Source organism: Scyliorhinus canicula, chromosome 18 (genome assembly GCF_902713615.1).
Source record: "Scyliorhinus canicula chromosome 18, sScyCan1.1, whole genome shotgun sequence".
Taxonomy (NCBI): Eukaryota; Metazoa; Chordata; class Chondrichthyes; order Carcharhiniformes; family Scyliorhinidae; genus Scyliorhinus; species Scyliorhinus canicula.
This window is the reverse complement of record NC_052163.1, coordinates 53982532-54004678: the sequence shown is the minus strand read 5'-3', so window position 1 is coordinate 54004678 and position 22147 is coordinate 53982532. Positions and strand designations below refer to the sequence as shown.

At 42.0% G+C, this 22147-nt stretch overlaps 1 protein-coding gene and 1 long non-coding RNA gene across 5 annotated transcripts in view; both read right to left on the bottom strand.

The window, feature by feature from the left end:
• Positions 1–22147, bottom strand: part of LOC119953348 (myosin-4-like) — a 288309-nt gene that overhangs the window by 109131 nt on the left and 157031 nt on the right. The gene's annotated exons all lie outside the window — the stretch shown is intronic.
• LOC119953350 overlaps positions 1–22147 on the bottom strand; it is a 33492-nt gene that overhangs the window by 9702 nt on the left and 1643 nt on the right. For 2 of the 4 annotated variants that reach the window (XR_005457999.1, XR_005458002.1), the window contains exons 3-4: positions 11576–11703; positions 8788–8886 (exon numbers count right to left, since the gene is read on the bottom strand). This is a non-coding gene — a long non-coding RNA (uncharacterized LOC119953350). Of the gene's footprint in view, positions 1–7757; positions 8432–8787; positions 8887–11575; positions 11704–22147 lie in introns of those variants that run through there. The other 2 variants (XR_005457998.1, XR_005458000.1) reach the window with 2 other exon arrangements.

Below are 22147 nucleotides of genomic sequence, written 5' to 3'. Positions count from 1 at the left end.
CCACGTGCTGCTTCTGGACTGGAAACATTAACTCTACATTTCCCTCTCCAGACCTGCTGAGTATTTCCAGCACTACTGAATTAGAGGGAGTCTTATACTGTGCATATGTGCCGACTGGAATTAGATGGAGACTGACCAAACGTTATACAAATTGTAGTTATAGTGGAATCATTCTATCGCTCCCCACTTATTATGCTCTGCATTGTAAAAAGTGCAAAATAAGCTGCCCGTGTCAATCTAACACCAGTTGGACATGTGCATAGTGTATTATGGGTTGATGGGAAACAGAATCTATTATGACTGCCCAAATGGGATTAACAAGTGCTCTGGAATTAGAATGAACACATGTAATATTTAATACTAACAGAGTGGGACAGAGTAGCAGCTGCTTCCGGAGAACCCTCTCAGGGTTTTAGTGTTCGAGGCAGGCTACTAATTAACTTAAGTACCTTGAGGATGGAAGAACGTTGATGAAACAGATGGGGAGCCTTCGGTATACCAGCAAACTGCTGTCTCCATACGTAACAAAATAGAAGCAAATACTATAAATCCAAAAGGATTACTTGCTGTTTGCTTACTGTTCCCAACTGTAAAGTTAAAGACGCGATTGTCAGGGTACAAATACACATCTTATCCAACTGTGCCAGCTGGAGCTTGTTTTGTCTTTAAATCAAAAGCCACCAGTGTGTGATGTGCAGGTTAATAGTCGGAGTTAGTGCAGAGTTCCATCGGAGCAGGAAATCAAAATGGTGAAATTATTCTCCAGTCCTTGTATAGCTTTGTCCTTGGAACGATGCCACTATTATCCTGCCAGTCACGACAAGAGCGTCTAAAACCATTATAGATCAATTGCAGGCAACAGACTGTGCAGTTTCCTTTTACCAATATGAATAATCGGGAGCATCATGAAATAAAATGTTACTCATTAATACAAGATGTTAAGGCACATGACCAAATGCTGTCACGAAAAGACAGGTTATAAGAAGCAAATTAGAGGGGAGTGTTGTAGAGAGGAAACCTTAGATGTTAGTGTGGAGGGAGCCCAACGTCCAAGTCATCACAACCCATCTTTCCATTATGATTGTGTGTTACAGTTCACTCGGGAGTCGCGCTGCTGCACTAACATACAGTTAGTTACCAATGCATCTTGTAGTCTGGAGCTTTAGACAGTAATGGGCGAGGCTCCAGAGTTCTTTCCATCATATGCCTGACTAGGATTCTCTGCCGCTCTTACTCCCTGTCATTGGTGTGTGTTGGAAGGATACACAATCTGTTTTGGCTCCCTCGTCAATGCACCTTCTATGGCCATCAAGTTCTGGAGTGGGGCTTTACCCAGAGCTTCTGATTCAGAGGCAGGGACCCACCATGCCACAAAGCCTTAACTTCCATTATGCTAAGACATCTCTGATTAATTAGTACATTTATATGACACTGGGTCTGTTTTTTTTGAAATGGTACTCATAAAAGCAAAATGAATATATCAAACCAAACACTTGTATCAAACCATGATGGAGACCATAAATAAGTGCATCGTTTTGTTGCTTTGTTAAGATTTTAAGTTACAATGAAGGGAAGAGATGGCAAAAGTTCAGGAAATTATAAAATCTTTGGTAAGAAAATTGAATGATTTAAGGATAAACCAAATACAAAAGTGCCCAGAGTTTGATACCAACAAATCACGATGAGTGGCTGTGCAGTAGTCACATGGATTTTCGTCTGGAAGGAATGTATGAGGTATAAATTGGTGGAGCTGTGAGAAAATTATTACCCTTCTCAGTCACCAGGGGGCATAGGTTTAAGGTCCGTGGGGCAAAGTTTAGAGATGCGCGAGGCAGTTTTCTTATCCAGAGGGTGGTGAGTGCCTGGAACGCGTTCCCGGGGCGGGTGTGGAAGCAGATACATTACCGGCGTTCAAAAGGCATCTTGACAAATACATGGATAGGATGGGTATGGAGGGATACGGCACAAGGAAGTGCTGAGGGTTTTGGCCAAGGTTAGTATCATGACCAGTACAGGCTTGGAGGCCGAAGGGCCAGTTCCTGTGCTGTATTGTTCTTTGTTCTAAAATAATAATCCCACATGGAGAAACCATCTGAAATATCAAAGATCATAGATTGTTGTTATCAAAGATCTTTAAATGTTCATACCCATTTATCCTTAAATCATTTTTACTTCTGCTTTCAGAATTTAGGGGATAATAATAATCTGTATTAGTGTCACAATTAGGCTTACCTTAACTCTGCAATGAAGTTACTGTGAAAATCCCTTTGTCTCTATACTCTGGCGCCTGTTCGGGTACACTGAGGGAGAATTCAAAATGCCCAATTCACTTAACAAGCACGTGTTTTGGAACTTGTGGAAGGAAACCAGAGCACCCGGAGGAAACCAAAGCAGACACGGGGGAATGTGCAGAGTCCACATTAAACTGCACCTATTCAGCAGCAAGGAGCCACTTGACCTTCCAGAATTGGTCAATGCCTCCATTCTCAGTCAATAAACAGCTTTTCCAGAAGCAACTCAGCAAGATGTTATTGCAGCCTTTAGTATGGGTAGCTAGTCCTCCAGGATTGACCTGGAATCTGTCGGAATTGAAGATCAATATCCAGCGTGCTGCTGTGTATAACTCTGGGGAAAAATCATTGGAATAGTATTTATTTTTCCCATTTCCTTCAAACATTTGTCTTTACCAGATATAAAAATACTGAAAATTGGGGGGGGCAGTTTGGCTGACTGTCAAACATCATCCAATTGGGTAATGAGTCTTTTTACTTTGCAATTGTGGAGGAAGGTAATAGATCACAAGAATGGATGTGTTTGCCGACTAATGGCGAAATGGTGGGGGCAAATCATGTGATGAAATCTGTAGGGATACATTTAGTTGCAGTTTTGACTATAAGTGTGGAAGCAGAAGTAAGCCATTCAGTCCATCGTGCCTACTATGACAATTCCAAGAGAACATGGCTGATCTGATATGAAAATCCTCAACTCCACTTTCCTGCCTTATCCCCATAATCCTGGATTCCCTTACTGATTAAAAATCTTTCTATCTCAGCCTTGAATATACCCAGCTTCTACAGCCCTCTGTGCTAAAGAATTCCACAGATTCACTACCCTCTGAGAGAAGAAATTCCTCCTCATTTTGGTATTAAATGGGCGACCCCTTACTCTTTCATTATGTCCTCTAATCATAGATTCTCCCACAAGAGGAATCAAGCTCTCAGCATCTACCCTGTCAAGCCCCCTGAGCATGACTCAATAATATCGCCTCTCATCCTTTTAAACTCCAATGAGTTCAGACCCAACCTACTCACTCTCCTCATTAGAAAATCCCTCCATACCTGGGATCAACTGAATTAACCTTCTCTGGACTTCCTCCAATGCCAGTATATCTATCCTTAAATAAGGGGACCGAAACTGTTCACAATATTCCAGGTGTGATCTGACTAGTGCTTTGTATAGTTTTAACAAGACTTCTGTTTTTATACTCCATTCCCTTTGAAATAAAGGACAACATTCCATTTGCCTTTCCTATTACCTGCTGAACTTGCATGCTGGCTTTTTGCGATTTATGCACGAGAACCCCGAGATCCCTCTGTGCTGTAGTTTTCTGCAGTCTTTATTATGGACTGCAGTCCCTCTTATAGACTGACCTGATTAATACTACACCCCTGTGTGCTTCACTCGATGCTGGTGTCTATGTAGTTACACTGTGTATCTTGTGTTGCCTTATTATGTATTTTCTTTTCTTTTCATGTACTTAATGATCTGTTCAGTGCTCGCGAAAAATACTTTTCACTGTACCTCCGCACACGTAACAATGAACAAATCCAAAATAATATTCAGCTCCCTTATCTTTCCCACCAAAGTGCATAACAACACATTTTCCTACATTATATTCCATCTGCCAAGTTTTTGCCCACTCACCTAACCTGTCTATATCTCTCTGTGGACTCTTTGTGTTATCCTCACCACTTGTCTTCCCATCTTTTTTTGTGTCATCCACAAACCTGGCAATAGTACATTCACTTCCCTTGTTCAAGTCATTAATATATATTGTAAATAATTGTGGTGCCAGCACTGATCCCTGTGGTACAACACTAGTTACAGGTTGTCTTCCTGAAAATGCCGCTTCTATCCCAACTCTCTGTCTTCTACCAGTTAGTCTATCCATGCTAATATGTATATCCCCAATACCATGTGCTCTTATTTTGGTAACTAGCCTTTTGTGTGGTGCCTTATCAAACGCTTTTTGGAAATCCAAGTATATTACATCTACTGGTTCCTCTTTATCTGTCCTGCTTAGTGCTACCTCAAAGGAGTCTAATAATTTTTTCAGGCATTATTTCCCCTTCATGAAGGCATGCGAACCCTACTTGATTTTATTACGTATTTCTAAATGCTCTGCTAGTACATCCTTTATAATGGACTTTAACGTTTTCTCAATGACAGATGTTAAACTAACTTGTCCATAGTTACTTGTTTTTTGTCTCCCTCCCTTTTTGGATAAGGGTGTTTCATTGGCAGTTTTCCCGATCCTCTGGGACATTCTACAAATTGAAGTTTGTAACCCTACCTGAGCTGTATGCATAGGGAACCCGGAGCCATATAACATTTGAATATCATTGCAATTTCCGCGGCCGTTTTGAAATGTTTTGTAATGTTCTTTGAGGTATTTTGTGAATAAAGTTTTTTTTTGCAAAAAATTAACTTGTGTTTAAAGTGACCGTGCCTTCTTGTGGTGGTGCAAGGCCAGTGTACAGCTCAGTCGTAATTCACACTAGTTAGCACAAGGTTTTCTGATGCGAGGATCCGAGCTCCCTACATATTAAATACTAGTAGATTCCTCTTTCTGTAACTCCCCGACAGGGAATCAGAACTAGACTAACGATTGAAAGGAAGGATTTAGCCCATAAAATGTGTTGAATTTCAAATGGATCATTTGGAAATTTAGTAGGCCTTAGTAGAGCTTTAGTAGAACTGTGTCCTTCAATGGTCTTCAAAATCCTGGGAACTTCACGGCATTCATAAACAGAGCATATAGCAAACACAACCTAGCTCTGAGAGAGAAAAATAAACACACAGACAACATTTATGGAGCCAGAACCGAAATCTAGAGACTCCCAGGTATGACTGGCTTTTAAAAGATTCAACACCACAAGTTCTTTCCAACCTTCTGATGTTGGCAGGTCTCCCTGGGTGCTTCCAGTTTCGTTTCTGATTTCCAGTGGATTTTATTTTCTCAGCCGCATGTTTCATAAAACGATACAGTATAGATAAATAGAATTCCATTCAGTACACATTTTAAACTATTCTCAATGTTTCTCCATAATGTCACTTTTTGGCAACCAAATGCGAATGTTTCAAACTCCAATTCTGAAACACCAATCATTTTCATGTGTTGATGCTTCCATACACAGGTTTGACGTGGCCCAGGAAAGCATTTCAAAAGTTTTATTAAGTATTAAACTTTTCTTGGGATGGTCAAAGTTGTAATCATAAGTTTGCACTTCATGAACCATTCCTGGGCTCCTTCCCTTTGAATACCCAACTACTATCATCAAGGATGGTTGAATAATATGAAATGTTCCCTCCTGTTCATTTCTGAATTCAATAGTTTAGGCATGAATAGATTTCTGCAAACAGTTTCTGCAACAGACTTTGTAGGAATGTCATATACTATCTTGCCCTAATCCTTCATGATTGTCATTAAGTCCCCCCCCCCCCCCCCCCCCCCCCTCCATTACACTATTATTTCCCCAGCTTCCAAATGGTGTTTTAACCTGAGTATTAGCAGAGGAAGGCTAAACCCTGCTCCATCAATATTCCGTGGGCATGAATACATTTAAATGGTCCCTGCTGAAACACATAATAAAGAATGGTAAATGGCTAAGAATTGGACTGTTAATGCCAGCAATGTGGTTTAGGCAATCCTGAACTACTGTACAGAGACAAAGTCATTCATTTTCAAAAAAAAAATCTTCAGGAATTTGTTCAGGATACACTTTAAGAACACACATCCTGTTCGCATCCCATGAATGAATGAAATAAACATTGACAATCACTAACAGGGCAGCATTTATGACCCATCCCTAATTGCCCTTAAGTAGGTGGTGGTATGTCACCTTCTTGAACTGCTTCAGTCCATGTGGTGTAGGTGCGCTGGGAATGCCAGTAGGGAGGAACTTCCAGGATTTTGATTTTACTAGTCTGATGCTACAGTTAGAGTGCTGGCACTAGTATTAAATGGTCATCTAGAGCAAATGAAGAGTGCAGAGTTTGAATGCTGTTAGATTCAGGTGTACAATGCTATGTGGGGATGGCAAACCTTAAGTTACACTGTTAACTATGCATCACAGTTTGTGATGAATGCTGATGGACATCTATGCACTGCTCCATTCACTGGCTGGTTAACTTTACTAATATTTAAAGAGCCAGTTTTAGCAGTAGCCCTCAACATCAAATTATTGCGAAATACGTTTATAAATGTTATGCGTTGAAGGGAAAGTCATAAGTCTTAGCTTCAGTGCCCTTGAAAGTTAGATGGCCCCCTGATTGTCATGTTACTTTGCCACTTTCAGGCTCTTGGATTTTGATTGACATGTTTAGGTTCCAGGCAGCTGAAGGCATGACCACAAATGGTGAGCTGATTAAATGCAAGAGATCAAAATTAAAGGGATGCAGCTCTCTGAGAGCTATAGGAGGAAATCTGTTGATCATCACTTCCTTCAGCTGATGATTTATGCTGAACATCATTTGGGAGAAGTATTAAAAAATGCATAAAAGTGTGAAGTACCACACATTAGAAAGTAGGTGCAACAATTGCTCTGCAGATGTTGTTAAAATAGTTAGATTGAAAGAGACCAAGAAGATTCAGTGCTCAATGAACTACATGTTGTGGTCAGCGATGAAGCAATTGCACTCTGAACCAATTACCTACATGTATATCCAGCAATTCATAGAATCATAGAATTTAAAGTGCAGAAGGAGGTTCGGCCCATTGAGTCTACACCGGCCTTTGAAGGAGCACCCTACTTAAGCCCACACTTCCACCCTATCTCCGTAACCCCACCTAACCTCTTGGACACTAAGAGGCAATTTAGCATGGCCAATCCACCTAACCTGGACACCTTTGGACTGTGGGAGGAAACCGGAGCACCCGGAGGAATCCCACGGCGACACAAAGAGAAAGTGCAAACTCCACACAGTCACCCGAGGCCGGAATTGGATCCGGATCCCTGGAGCTGTGAAGCAGCAGTGCTAACCATGCCAGCCATGTGGCTGTGGCTTTTCTCCTTTTCCCCTTTTCCCTAGGTAGGTTAAATCTGGCACCAAATTTAGGAGATCCCTGGGCACGGCAGCAGTACTGTCAACAAGGAGGTAAGCAGCCAGTCATGTTGAGGTATCATCAGAGCAAACCAGGAAGTTGCACTCTTCATCCTCACTTTCAACTAAAGGTTTTAGACAGAAAATTTCTTATGATTCACATACTTCAGCGCACGATAACTCAGTGGTTAGCCCTGTTGTTTCACAGCACCAGATTCCCAGGTCCGATTCCCGGCTTGGGTCACTGTCTGTGTGGAATCTGCACGTTCTCCCCGTGTCTGCACGGATTTCCACCAGGTGTTCCGGTTTCATCCCACAAGTCCTGAAAGACGTGCTTATTAGGTGAATTGGGCAATCTGAATTCTCCCTCTGTGTACCCGAACAGGCGGCGAGTGTGGCGACGAGGGGATTTTCACAGTAACTTTATTGCAGTATTAATGTAAGCCTACTTGAGACAATAATAAAGATTATTATTATTATTATTATTATTATTAATATTCTTAATTTTCAAAGAAAAAGTGGAATTTTTATCTTGGAGAAATTTGATATTTCACAAATAGAAAATTGATTTTTCAGGGTAATTCAATGATTATAAAACGAGTGGACCATTAAAATCACTTACACCTCATTTAACAAGTGTTTTCGTTCAGCAAGACCAACAACTTAAGAAATTAAAGTTCCTAACCAATCACTGTTTGCACTCTGGGCAGTGCCTCACCCTTTGGAGAAGTGCCAAATCAGTTTGAATAACTTCTGGATTTCTGTGTTATTCTGTGAATGTGTGGAGTTCAGAAGTTGTTTCAGTGGAATAATGATGGTGATTCTGACAGTTTCCTTGCCGTTATAACTGCAAAACCCAGGTCAACATATCCAAAGGGTGCAGAAAAACAATTAATGGATATTTGAGAATTACATAGCCAAAATAGTAGATTGGTGAGATGCAATTGTGACCAAACTGTACAGTGCACAGGTCAGGTGACACCATGAGTACTGTATCCAATTCTGGTTACTGAAACACATGTGCTGGAGGCAGTGCACAGAAGAGTCACATGACTCATCCCTGGTATCAAGGGCCTAGAAAATCCGGAAACAGTCGACCTTTTCATGGCTGAAAAGAAGAAGGTTGAAAATGGAATAGGTAAATCTTGAATAATACTTTTGATTAAGGTGCATGAATTGGGCCACAAGTTATGGTAAATCTGAGCAGTTTATATTTGGAAATTCTTCTTGACGTAAAGAGTGATCAACATATTCTATGGGTGTAGTGGAGGCAAAATGGTAGAACTGATTATGAAGCAATTAGATGCTGCAATTAAAGGCAGTCGGTAGCTGTAAGGTCTTTCTGGCTAGATGGCCTTCCTCTCACATTGGGATTGCCATTCTTATCAAGCAAGATTCTTTTCATTCTCAGGGAAGTTAATGCAAAGGAATCCAGGTATGAAGCACAATAGCAAAACCTCTTACCTCCGATGATACTGGATTGGTGTTTGTCTTCCACCCTCAGTAGCCTTTCTGAGACAGGCCATGTCATGTGGAATTTCCGAAGGTTTTCATCAATCATCTCTGTGGGGGTGGGACACAACATTGACACCATCATTATATAAAAGAAAATAAGTGTCTGGATGCAATAAAATTTATCTACATGCATATGGGAGAGTCAGTGCACTGGATTAATATAAATGATTCGCATTAGTGTTTTAAAAACATGCAATCACAAAAAGAACAATATTGCACTTTGGAAATGTTAGCTCATAAAATTTTCAAGCTTAAATATACTGAATGTATTCATTAATATTAATCTCCCACCGCTGATAAAATACAGGAACTTTCTTTTAGTTCCATAGAATCCCTACAGTGCAGGAGACCATTCAGCCTATTGAGTCTGCACTGACTCTCCGAAAGAGCACCTTACATAGACCAACTCCCCTGCCCTATCCCTGTACCCGCTATGTGACAATAGGAAGATTTTAGGAAAATTGGATTATCAATGTATTGGGCATTTTAAGTGTTAAAGGCCTGGGGTTAGAATATGTTTGACTGCAATGGTCATGTTTGAAAAAAAAAATTCTCCTCTGCAGGGCCTGGGTGGTTTAGCAGCCAGCAGGTGAAATTGACAATAGAATGTGTTTTCAGTCTGGGCTAATGCATAGTGTTTTGGCTGGCAAAGTCCCTGAGGTGTTGATGTGCTTTCATCCCTGGAAAGTTCATTTGTTTTTTAACTTGGGGAAATTATTCCAGTTCTGGGTGGAACTAAGAGACCCTTTTTATTTCCTGATCTTTCAACTCTTGTTTTTTAGACCACAAGTAAAGTCAGTTTTCTTTTCCAGTAGGATAGTTTTTATTTAAAAAAATAATAGTATTTGAAAAGCAAAGCAGTCTTGTCTCAAGACAAGGGAGAGACTGAAACAACCCAGTTGAAGCAGCTATTTGAAGAAATTCAGCCAGAGTCTGAAGGGGTTCGAACCAGAGCCAGGATCTATTCTGTACCACAAGTATTACTCTATGCCCAGCTGATTTTTAAGCTGGATTGAGAGCTGTATGTTTATTTTCTCGTTGTTTAATGGGAAATTGTTAAGGGGTAATTGTAAACTGTTCTTTTTCTGGCGTGAAGTTAAAACATTTAATATGCATCCAGAATAAAGTTTTGATTTATAAATACCAAACCCCTATATTTTCGTGCAATCACTCCTGGGGTGAATCATTCTTTCCACACAGTCTTACAAATAAACTAAAATATTAGGGTTTTGGTCCAGTATCTTAGGCATTGTTGGGGTCTGGTCTGGGATCATAACACGTAACCCCACCAGACCTGCGCATCTTTGGAAACTAAGGGGCAATTTACCATGGCCAATCCACCTAGCCTGCACATCTTTGGACTGTGGGAGGAAACTGGAGCACATGGAATATATCCACGCAGATACAGAGAAAATATGCAAACTCCACACAGACAGTGACCCAAGGCCAGAATCGACCCTAGCTCCCCGGCACTGTGGGGCTGCAGTGCTAACCACTGGTGCTGTTTCTTTTTCTAATTTTTCCAATTAAGGGGCAATTTAGCATGCCAATCCACCTACCTACATCTTTGGGTTGTGGGGGTGAGACCCATGCAGAATGTGCAAACTGCACACGGACAGTGACCCGGGGCTGGGATCAAACCTGGGTCCTCGGCACCATGGGGCAGCAGTGCTAACCACTGCGCTACGGTGCCGACCTTTACTGGTGCTGTTTAATGGTATAGTTTGGGGAGGTGGTGGCGTAGCTGTATTGTCACTGGACTAGTAAACCGGAGAACCAGAGTATTGCTCTGGGGACCCAGATTCAAATCCCGCCACTGCAGAGGGTGAAATTTGAATTCAATAAAAATCTGGAATTAAAAGTATAAAGATGACCATGAAACCATTGTTGATTGTCTTACAAGCCCATCTGATTCACTAATGTCCTTTAGGGAAGGAAATCTATCACCTTTACCCGGTCTAACCTACATGTGACTCCAGCCCCACGGCAGTGTGGTTGACTCTTAACTGCCCCCTCAAGAGCAATTAGGAATGGGCAATAAATGCTGGCATAGCCTGCGATGCCCACGTCCCATGAACAAATTTTTTTAAAAGATCCATGCACAAATATTTGACTTACAACAGTTCTTTTTCTCCAGTAATTTTCCATGCACTGCCAGAGGTGTAAGTAGGAAATTGAGTTTTTCCTTCAGTAAAATGTGAGGGAAACGGTGAGTCAGGTGCATTTAGTCTTTTTAATGCAAAGGGCTCAAGCAAGGCAGATGCAAAGGTTTGTCTACCTACCTACTGGGGAATTCTACATTATAAAATAACCCAAGGGAGTGTAAGAATTAAACATTGTAGCTGTGCTAAAATCAATGTTGCAGTTTAGTTTCTTACGGTCTTAAATCTCCACTAAAGAGTCCAATCATTTTGTAATCCAGTGAAGAAGAAAGCACTGCTTAAATATTCTGATATCAGTTGCCTGCAACAAAGTCCAACCAACTACTGTCTTTAATCAATTGTTATATCGTTGAGGTTCTACTGCATGGAATTAATACCTTTTTGTGATGCATTTTATGTGTGGATAGCTTTGCATTTGGACCCGTAAACAAACATAAGTGTAATATGTTAAATAGAATCAGATGAAATACATTTCCTAGCCCAAACTTACACACCCATCTTAGCTAAAAGTGCATGGCACAATGAATTAGCTAAACTTTGCCGCACCATTGAGAAACATAGAAATGGAGGCCAACCTTAAATTCCCACAGGGCGTGAAGGGAAATGATCAAACCAGCCCAGCTTCCTATTAGATAGGAGAACAGGAGTGGCCCAGGATATATTCTCACCTCAGGAAAGGAAACGTTGTGAAGCCTGAGAAAACCTGAACAGAAGAAAAGGAAATAAATTTTCAAATTCAGTCAAATAACAAAGTATAACTGAACTTAAAAAGATCAAGTGATCGCATTTTCCCCATGGATGTTCTCTGCAAAATGGAACTAAACCTGCATTTGGAATAAAGCTCAGTCCTGAATGATTTTACACTACATGTAGTTGGAGATAATAAATCTGATAAGGTTAAGTTCAACTTCACAAGACTTTTGCAGTGCAACAACAGAACTTCTTGACCAAACTTTTTTTCAATATTCTAAAAGCTTGAGCGCAGAAATTTAGAACCAGGAAAATCCACAGCATATTTTACAACTGATACACATATTCAGGGCTTATCACTTCACATTTCTGAAGATTTTATACATGGATAACAACAAAACTCTCCTTAAGTAAACAGTGATGATGCCAACTCCAAAATAACGCAAAGTGGCTACTAGGAAGAAAGGGGAAAATATCATACTGGTATAGTACAAGATACTGGAGGAAGGAGAGGGAACTTTAGCCCTTTGAAGCAGAATACACAAGGTCCAAGATTGTTCGAGGCTGATATTAAATGTCCATAATGGCAAACTCTCTATTTTCAGCTATGAATTGCTTACTTCTTAAACATCTTTGGGCCAAATACTGTGCTTATTAAAGCCAAAACATGCTCTTGAACATATTCTCAAACATCCAATGGTTTTAAGAACTGTATTCTGTTTTTCTATTGTCGATTTCACTGACAATTGTAGTAATTAGAAGAGGATTTCTAACACTAATGGGCATCACCATGTAGAATTATTTGAGTGAATTTTCTACACTTGTGCTTTCAAATTTTCTTGGTAGAGGCATTGGTGTAAACAATGAGGAGACTGAACAAATAATTGGAATAATATACAGTAATTAAAATGCGGAAATAAATAGAAGTTGAGGTTTTCAAAGCTGCTGCTTTAGCTGTGCATGAAATATGAAGTTTTGTCGAACAATTAATTCCTTTAAAGATGTTGGACATCTTAGTTGAAAGAAGTTGAAGAATAATCATAAATTATCATAGTTTCAAAATATTGCTATGGGTTGATTCTAATTTCCTTCCAATTGAGGCATGTTACTAAAGGAGTTAAATTAAAATGATTTTTTTAGAATATTTTTATTCAAATAACGAGATACACAACATATGTAACAACATATAAACAAATCAATCAATAAACAAAATAAACACCATTTAAGAATTTTTCTCTTATTTCCATTACAACTTTTATTCTTCTCTCTCCCCTCATCCCATCTCCCCTACCCCCTTCCTTTACCTGCTGGCAACAAACAGATCTGTAATTAGAGACAAGAACAGCTTCCATCTCGTCCAGAATTCCATATCTGAGCCACGAAGGGCAAACTTAATTTTCTCAAGTTTAAAGAATTCCGCAAGATCCCTCAACCATGTCGAGATTTTTGGTGAATCTGCTGATTTCCATTCTAATAAAATTCACCTCTGGCTACGAAAGAGCCACATCGGCTCTTTTCCCTTCTATTAGTCCTGGTATTTCCAAAACTCCAAATATTGCCTCAAGTGGTCCCAGTAATATTTCCACCTCAATAATTTTTGATAATGTTTTAAACACTGAGATCCAAAACCCAACTAACAGTGAATATGATCAATACATGTGGACATTGTTGGCTGATCCTCCATTACACCTCTCACATTTATCTTCTACCTCTGTGAAGAATCTGCTCATTCTTTCCTGTGTCATATGGGCCCTATGTACTACCTTGAAATGTATTCATCCTCGCTCATGAAGATGTAGTATTGACACTGTGCATAATTTCATTCCGTAGTCCCCATTCCAGTTCCATATCCAAGTCTTCCTCCCACTTTAGTTTTATTTCCTCAATTGGTGTTTTTTTCAATTACGAAATTTGGTGAAAAATGAGTTGTCCTCTTTCCCTCGATTGCCAGATAACAATCTCCTTGATAAATTGCTCTTGCCAAATGAGTTGGGAGATGTGAAAATTACTAATATTTATTAATGGCTGATGGACAGAAAGAAAACACCAATTTAAGTTCAATTAAAATTCTGTGGTGTTGTTTGATCACTTCTCGGGTTCAGGAGAAATTGAAGCTTTTTCTGTTCCAGGATATGCGAGTTATGGAAATACATATAAATAATCTTTATTGTCACAAGTAGGCTTATATTAACACTGCAATGAAGTTATTGTGAAAGCCCTTAGTCACTACATTCTGGTGCCTGAGCAGCAGAAGTGAAACCAGCCCTCGCAAGTTTTAAACACCTTGGGTGATTTCTGTGCATGTCTGAGCGTCTGACCCTATGGGGTTCTGATGTAATACTCTCAACTTGCATCCCATCAATGATTATGCAGAGACTTGCATGGGCAAATCTACTGAATGCTCAGTGCTATTAGGTTGTTGGCTGCAGTACATTCTGGCCTGATAGTTCAAGTAGTGCATGTATTTTATGCTTAAATCACTTGAACTGACCACAGCTTACTATTTATCTTTCCAATCCCAAAGAAGGTGGTGGTGAATTAATCAAAAGTTCTGAAAGCCTTCTCAAATGATTAAAAATTATGTACTTCAGCCATGCTGTTTTATTAGTTATTGTTCTGATTACATAATATGTAAATTACACTGTGATGTGGTAGTCAGTTCTTGCCTGATGTAGATGAGTTTTGGATTGTCAGCTATCAGAGTTAACAGAATGAAAACAATCAGTACAACATGACCTGTTGGAGATCGCCTCTCAGACGTAGAATAGAATTTCTACAGTGCAGAAGAAGGCGATTTGGTCCATCGAGTCAGCACCGACCCACTGAAAGAACACCCTACCTAGGCCCACTATCTGCATAACCCCATCTAACCTGCACATCCCTGAACACTAAGGGCCAATTTATCATGGCCAATCCACCTAACCTGCACATGTTTGGACTGGAGAGGGAGCCGGAGTGCCAGGAAGAAACCCACGCAGACATAGGGAGAAAGTGCAAACTCCACAGAGAGGCCGGAATTGAACTTGGATTCTTGACGCTGTGAGGCAGCAGTGCTGACCACTTACGCCAACCTATATCAGTAGGTTTATCCTCCACTCAATATCAGCATACAAGGTGAAATGTATTGATAGCATGGATGGTCTTGTGGTGCAGTGATTAGTTAGTGACTCTGAGACAGAAGCTTAGGGTTGAGGCCCAACCGAGGGCTTGATCGCAAAGAACAGCGCTGTTAGGGTATGGCAAAGCAGTAGCCATCTGCAAATCTTCGCACATGCAAAACAGTGAGTGAAAATTCCTGATCAGCCATGTGATGGAAAGAACTTTGGAGCCTCTGATGGCTCTATCCAAGACCTTGACTACAACGTGTATATAAGGTGCATGTTGCCACAGCAACTTGGACTCCGAGTGAACTGTAACTCACCACCAGTCTTTGATAATACAAATTCCAGAATCTGTTTGTGTGATCTGTCTCTCGAACCAATATCTCTTCACCACAACTTTTCATGACCCCTCTATTTTAGTCATTAGTTCTCATAACTTACCATTCTTGTGCTGAGTAAACTTAAAGTGCTCTAATGGCTTTTTACCTCTCATTCTTTTTATTTACATTGTGTGAAAGGCTTATGGGCTGGTTTAGCTCAGTGGGCTAGATAGTTGGTTTGTGGTGCAGAACAAGACCAGCAGCACATGTTCAATTCCCATACCAGCTGAGAATTCTGAATTCTCCCTCTGTATCAGGGCCATTTACGTCAAGCCTATCTGGGCACTTACCCTGGAAAGGTTAAATTAAATAAAAGCAATTTACTGTGAATGCTGGAATCTGAAACAAAAACAGAAAATGCTGGACAATCTCAGCAGGTCTGACAGCATCTGTGGAGAGAGAATGAAGCTAATGGTTTCCATCTAGATGACTCCTTGAGAAATGTTACATGGTTTAATACCTGGTCAAACTCAGTGCTTAGCCAGTGAAACTCCATTCATCCGAACCTTAAGCTGAAAAGAGCTGCTGCTGTCATGTCCTCCCTTCTTCTATTTCTTCTTGCCCTGGTCTTTCCCATAAAAGTGCGCTGACCCTTCAATGTTTCACGTGGAATTGGAAAAAACGCTGAATGTTTGCAGGAATCTTTGTGGGCAGCTGCTCAGCAATCAAACCTGACCAGAGCATTTGTGCCAGTATCTATGGGCAAAGTTCTCGGTTTGAGAGACGGAGGGCGCTATTCTCCCAAAAGGGAACAAAGTCCCCGAGTGAGCGCGTTTAGCCGCCTGTTTCCCGGCGCTCGCAGGGCAGAGAAACACTTGGCTACTCAACGCGACGGACGTAGTATAAGGGGCCTAAACAAGGGATGCGGAGGCGAAGCCGCACATAGCCCCGTTTTGTATAGTGGGGAGCTCCGCTCACTAGAACTCCCCAGTGTAGCGAGAGGTCGGGACGCCATTTTTAAATGCCGTCCTGATCCCCGAGACCCCCCCGAAACGATCCCTGACCTCCCCTGCAGCCCGAATGCACTATGTGAGGGTCCCTAGATCCCTACATCCCCCCACCCCACCCTAAGCACCCCAGCCCAATCGCTCGTTGCGGGCACTATTTGTGGATCAATTCAGAGCATGCTACTGGGTCAGCCCTCTGCTGGCGTGAATTCTGAGCAACTCCGGGCCCAGCGGGTTTTGTAACCAGAGGGGTCAGAGCTAGCACCCAAGAGCCTGGCAGCTGGAGCTGTTTTTAAGAACTCCACTTACCACACCCTCACTGCAGCCACCAAGATAGCTCAGAGAAGACCAGCCCGCCGAGGTCGGGAGTTCCAGCTGGACCCACAGCTCCATGCCAGAGAGGAGTGGAGGGATGCCCTCTTCCACAGCGTGGCTCGCACGCTCAAGCCTGCCCTCCTGAACTGCCGGGGAGGTGGTGGCAGAGGCAGTCAGTACTCCCAGGCCTACCAGAAGGAGAAGCTGGTGATCCAGAGTGGTGGGGATCACTGGTGAATCCTCTGCCCTGAAAATGGCAGAGAACCAGAGAGGGTTCCAAAGGCTGAGGTGCAGGTGGGGTGAGCTCTGCTGATCCCCTGCTTCCTCTGCAATCGAGGTGTGCCAACACCTGGTGCGCTCCTGATTGAGCTTGGCCCTTGATGACTCAGCTGGGCGATGAGGGTGTCCAGAAGGGCAGTCTGGGTGGGCTCCCAGATGGTCAGAGGCCTTCTGAGCCTTCTGAGCATTTAAAGGACACAGGTAGCACTCCACAGAGTGAGCATCCAGACTGAAGGGATGATCCTTTGAAACAGAGATGAGGAGGAATTTCTTCAGCCAGAGGGTGGTGTATCTGTGGAACTCTGCCTCAGAAGGTTGTGGAGCCAAATCACTGAGTGGCTTTAAAACAGAGATAGATAGGTTCTTGATTAATAAGGGGATCAGGGTTATGGAGAGAAGGTAGGAGAATGGGGATGAGAAAAATATCAGCCACGCTTGAATGGCGGAGCAGATTCGATGGGCCGAGTGGCCTAATTCTGCTACTATGTCTTATGGTTTTATTACAACCAATGAATTACTTTTGAAATGTAGGAAAGATGACAATCAATTTATGCACAGAAAGCTCCCACAACAACAAAGTGAAAATTAGATAATCTGTTTTTTGTGATATTGTTGACTGAATTATAAGTGTTGGGCAAGACAATAGGGTGAACTCCCCTGCACTTCAAATAGTACATGGGATCTTCTTTTACGTCCAGCTGACAAGTCAGGTAAGGGCCTCAGTTTAATATCTCATCTGAACAACCTCTGTCATTACTGCAGCAGTGTTGTCAACTTAGGTTTTAGTGCTCAAGATCTGAAATGGGACCAAAACCATCAACCCTCTGACTCAGAAACAAGAAAGTTAGCAGCTGGCCACAGCTGGCACTGTCAGCATGGCACTGTTATTGTAAAGCAAACTGACTTTATGTCATGCGACAGGAAATTGTGACCAAGTGAGATCTACCAATAACTTCACCAGCTAACCTTAAAAAGGATGCTTTTTTAAGATTAGAAAAGACACGGAGGAAAAATGGCATCCACAAGTCACCTGAAGCCCAACATTGTAAGTGGACCACTTCTGTAATAGTTAGTATATGGGTTGCACTACAGACATGCAGTAACATGTTATCCATTGGAATTTCACACTGGGCGTGCCACGTTCCATTTGAAAAAGGACTATTGAAAGGAATGGACATGTCATTTGCATATTTATTCTCTTACCTCTCCAGCGGAGACCGAGATTCCATTAAGACAATGACGAACTGTCAGTCAGCCAGCATATACAACCAACCGCTACTCAAACCCCCCTGTGGAGGTTGAAAGAACCCCATCTCCTGTCGGGTTCTGCCATCTTGAAATGTGTCAGAGAGTTCTGAGATGAAACACCAAAGACTGATCATGGTGAGCAGGACTTTAAGAACTTGGTTTTGCCAAGGAGAAGCAGTGGGATGTGGAGCAGAAAGGAATCTCTCGTTATCCCTCTGGGAATAAGGGTAGCACCCAGTTTAAGAAATCAGTGTATCCAAGATCTATCAACGAATGGGATCTTGTAAGAATTCTAACATCTTCTGCATCTACCTTTACAAAGGAACTAGATAACCTCAACTGGCTGCACTGTTTAATAATCTATGCCTCAAAGGCAAGCAAAGAACCTCTAACCATATATTCTTTTAACTTTTATGTGGACTCTAATATTTCTTACTTCTGATACTGTGCGTAATGTCAAGTTTTGTATTACTTTTTTCCCCTCCAGTTTAGTGGCTCATGAACTAGCTTTCTCTTTAATCAAGAAAACCTTGAGCTCTATTGTTCATTGCATATACTGTAAAAAATATATATATTTGGATTTGAAAAAGGCATCCACCAAAAAAAAACCTTTGTTGTGACCAATCAAAGAGGCTTAATAGAGGGGAACTAGTTCATTCCTCCACACCTCAATACAACAAAACTGGGGGCTCGACTAACCAAAGAATTAGAATGGGGAGCGTATATTGATCCTTTGACAATTATTTGAAATTGCAAAAGGTTTTCTTTGTCTCTGTTCCATTCTTAACCAATTTGATTTCTATTCTTGTGCAAAGAGTTTCACATTTGCTGCCATTTTTATAGAACAAAGTTTCTCAAGAAGATTTAAAATTTCTGTTCCTCAAAGAGCTAAAGGTGATAACTTTTTTAAACTTGTGGCCAGAGAATTGGATGGCGAACGCAAGACAGAAACAAGAATAGAAATCAAATTGGTTAAGAATGGAACAGAGAAAGAGTGGCATGGGGCACAGTGGTTAGCACTGGGACTGCAGCACTGAGGACCCAGGTTCAAATCCCGGCCCTGGGTCACTGTCCGTGTGGAGTTTGCACATTCTCCCCATGTCTGCGTGGGTTTCACACCTACATCCCAAAGATGTGCAGGTTAGGTGGGTAAGCCACGCTAAATTGCCCCTTAATTGGAAAAAATAATAATTGGGTGCTCTAAATTTAAAAAAAAAAGAATGGAACAGAGGCAATAGTGTAAGAAATCTTGGAATTAGAGTGTGGAAGCTTTCCAAGGAAGACAGTGAGAGAGAGAGAAAGAGAAAGGGAAAGAGGTGAAGTATTCCGAAGACAGGAGCTGGAAAGGGTGATAGTGGAATCCCAGAGAAGAGTACACCCGAAGGGTTTGGGCCAGTCCAGAGACTGGTGAAAATCAGCAGGAATCTGTACGAGTGCAGGGAACCACAAGAGGTTCAGAAACCCTAGAGGGGCCGATAGACACTGTGAGGGTCAGAGTAGCTAGGGAAGGGCTCCTAGCAATGAAAGAAGCTGGAAACAAATCACAGAATTGTGGAGAAGCACAGGGAGTTGAAGAATGTTCATAGGCCCCAAAGGGGGCAATAGAACCTGTTAGTGCGGGGCTAATGAAGGAAAAGCTGCTTGAATTTAAAAAGGTCAAGGTTAGGCCTCAAGAGATAAAGGAGGGCAAGAAAGGACCAGTAGAATTTAAAACTGACTGATAATGACCTGGGAATTTGGCTGGCAGCTATTTTTCCTTAGAATTAAACGTGGACCAGGGCAGCACGGTGGCGCAATGGTTAGCACTGCTCTCTCACAGAGCCAGGGACCTGCGATCGATCCCTGCCCCAGGTCACTGTCCATGTGGAGTTAGCACATTCTCCCTGTGTCTGTGTGGGCCTCACCCAAAGATGTGCAGGGTAGATGGATTGGCAATGCTTAATTTATTTATTTTTTAAATTAAAAAAAAGGAATTAAACCAGGGTAGTTAAAGAGAGAGAAACATAGTGAGGGAGATGTCAGGCCCAGTTGGAGAGCCACTTGAAGTTAAAAGAGTCAAAGATAGGCCAGCAGAGGAAGTATAAGGAGCCAAGATGGAAACTGAGGAAGTCAAAAGGACCAAAGCTAGACCAACAGAAATAAAAGAGGTCCATGAGGGGGCTGTAAAAGTTATAAAAGCTTTGCGGCAGATTTAAGCAGGGATAAGCAAAATTCCCAAACAAATAGTCAGATAGCGAGGGAGAAGCCTCATGCAGTTGATGAGCCACGAGTAAGCACTGCGCATGCGCGGTTGCTGTCCTCCCCGCGGGCGCCCCGCAAGAAATGTCACAGTGATCTTGCAGGGCGGCGGAGGAAAGGAGTGCCTCCTTCAGAGAGGACAGCCCGCCGATCGGTGGACACCGATCGCGGGCCAGACCCCTTTTGAGCGTCGCCTCCCCCGGTGCTGGGTCCCTCCTGGGTCCCTCCTCCCCCCCCCCCCCCCCAGAGTTCCCGCGCTGTTCACGCCGGCAGCAACCAGGTGTGGTCGGCGCCGGCGGGAACACAACGTATTGGGCAGGCCGCTCGGCCCATCTGGGTCGGAGAATCGTCGCTCGCCCGTTACAAACGGCGAGCGGCGATTCTCCGAGCGGCCAGCCGTAAATCTCTGCGTGCGGGTGCCGGGGCTGCGTGGCGGGACTCGCCCGGCACCCCCGCGATTCTCCCACCTGGCGTGGGGGGGGGGGGGGGGGGTGGAGAATTGCACCCATATTCTTTTAAATTTATTTGGACTCGAACTTCCTTTCTTCTGCTATCCATGTGTATGATGTTGCATCTATTATTATTTTTCCCATTCAGCTTTAGTGGCGAATTAATTAACTCTCTTTTCACTCTGTTGATTGGCTGTTAAATGTTCATTGTATAGATAGTAAAAAATACATTTGGATTTGAAAAAGACATTGAGGGGATAAATAAATAAATGAAAATTCTTTGTTGTGACCAATCGAGAGGGCCGAATAGAAGGGAGCCAATCCACCTCATCTCAACTGGTCCTGACAGATGAATTGCCAACTCCGAACATTCTCTAAAACAGGAGGTGTCATCAAGCTGGAATGTCAGCCATCTCTCTCTCCCTCTATGATAGTCCAGAGGTCTGGCAGCATCTTAGGCATTTTTTTTTTATTGCTAACTCTCTTTTGAATTCCGTTCATAATTAACAAGGATAAACAGGAACATGACACCAGAAACAATTGGCCTCTTAGTGCCAGAGTTTCCATTCTGGCTTTCCAATCCAGACTGGCTGGATTAAACCCTCCATCTTAGTGCTCCTCTATTACCTTTCTCAAACCTTTTTCATAACCCAATTGCTTGGCCATGACCTCGGAACCCCTCTGCCCATCCTTCCCTACTTGTCAGCATTCATCTTCATCTGTGAAGAGCCTCAAAGCGATGCTGTATCCATGTGTGAAGTTTTTGAAACATAGCTGAAATTTACTTGGGATGAAACCTGAAGAAACATCCTTGTAACCACGTCCAAGTGAGCATGAATTACTTAGCAAACCTGCCCAGAAAGGGAATTTCACTACAACTGTTTTCAGCTTGAAGATCAGATAAGCATAAAGGATGAGTAAAATGTCCTTGCTGATTTGTCACACAGCAGAAATTGATGAAAACTAAGTTGTGTCACTTTATCATTCTTAAAACAGCTAGTCATAATGTTTCCTCTTCTCTATTACGTAACTCCATTAAAATTTACAATTTAGACTTACGATACAGGGCAAACAGCAAAATGCTGAAATCGCAGAAAGAATATTTGGGCATGTGGTTTGACACCATTTCTGAGTGATAACCTGACACCATTCCAACCTTACACTGCTACAGTATAATCACAATTGCTGCAAGGAAGATTTTTAAAAAAACTTTCCAGCTGCATCTGGTAACACAAATTTCATTCCCGAACTTTTAGTCTTAAAGGAGTGTTAACAGGACATTTGTGCCCCACAAACACCATGTTCTCCAGGACTTTGACACCACACAATGGAACACAGCACATACTTACACAATAAATAATTCCCTGGCTGGAGGGAGAGAATCATCAATGAAACTTCAAACTTGTGAAGTCTCTTTGTTAAACCATCTCTGCTGCACAATGATGACCAAAATAAACTTGTGCTTTTATTGCTTCTTTCTAATGATTTAGAATTTTTTAC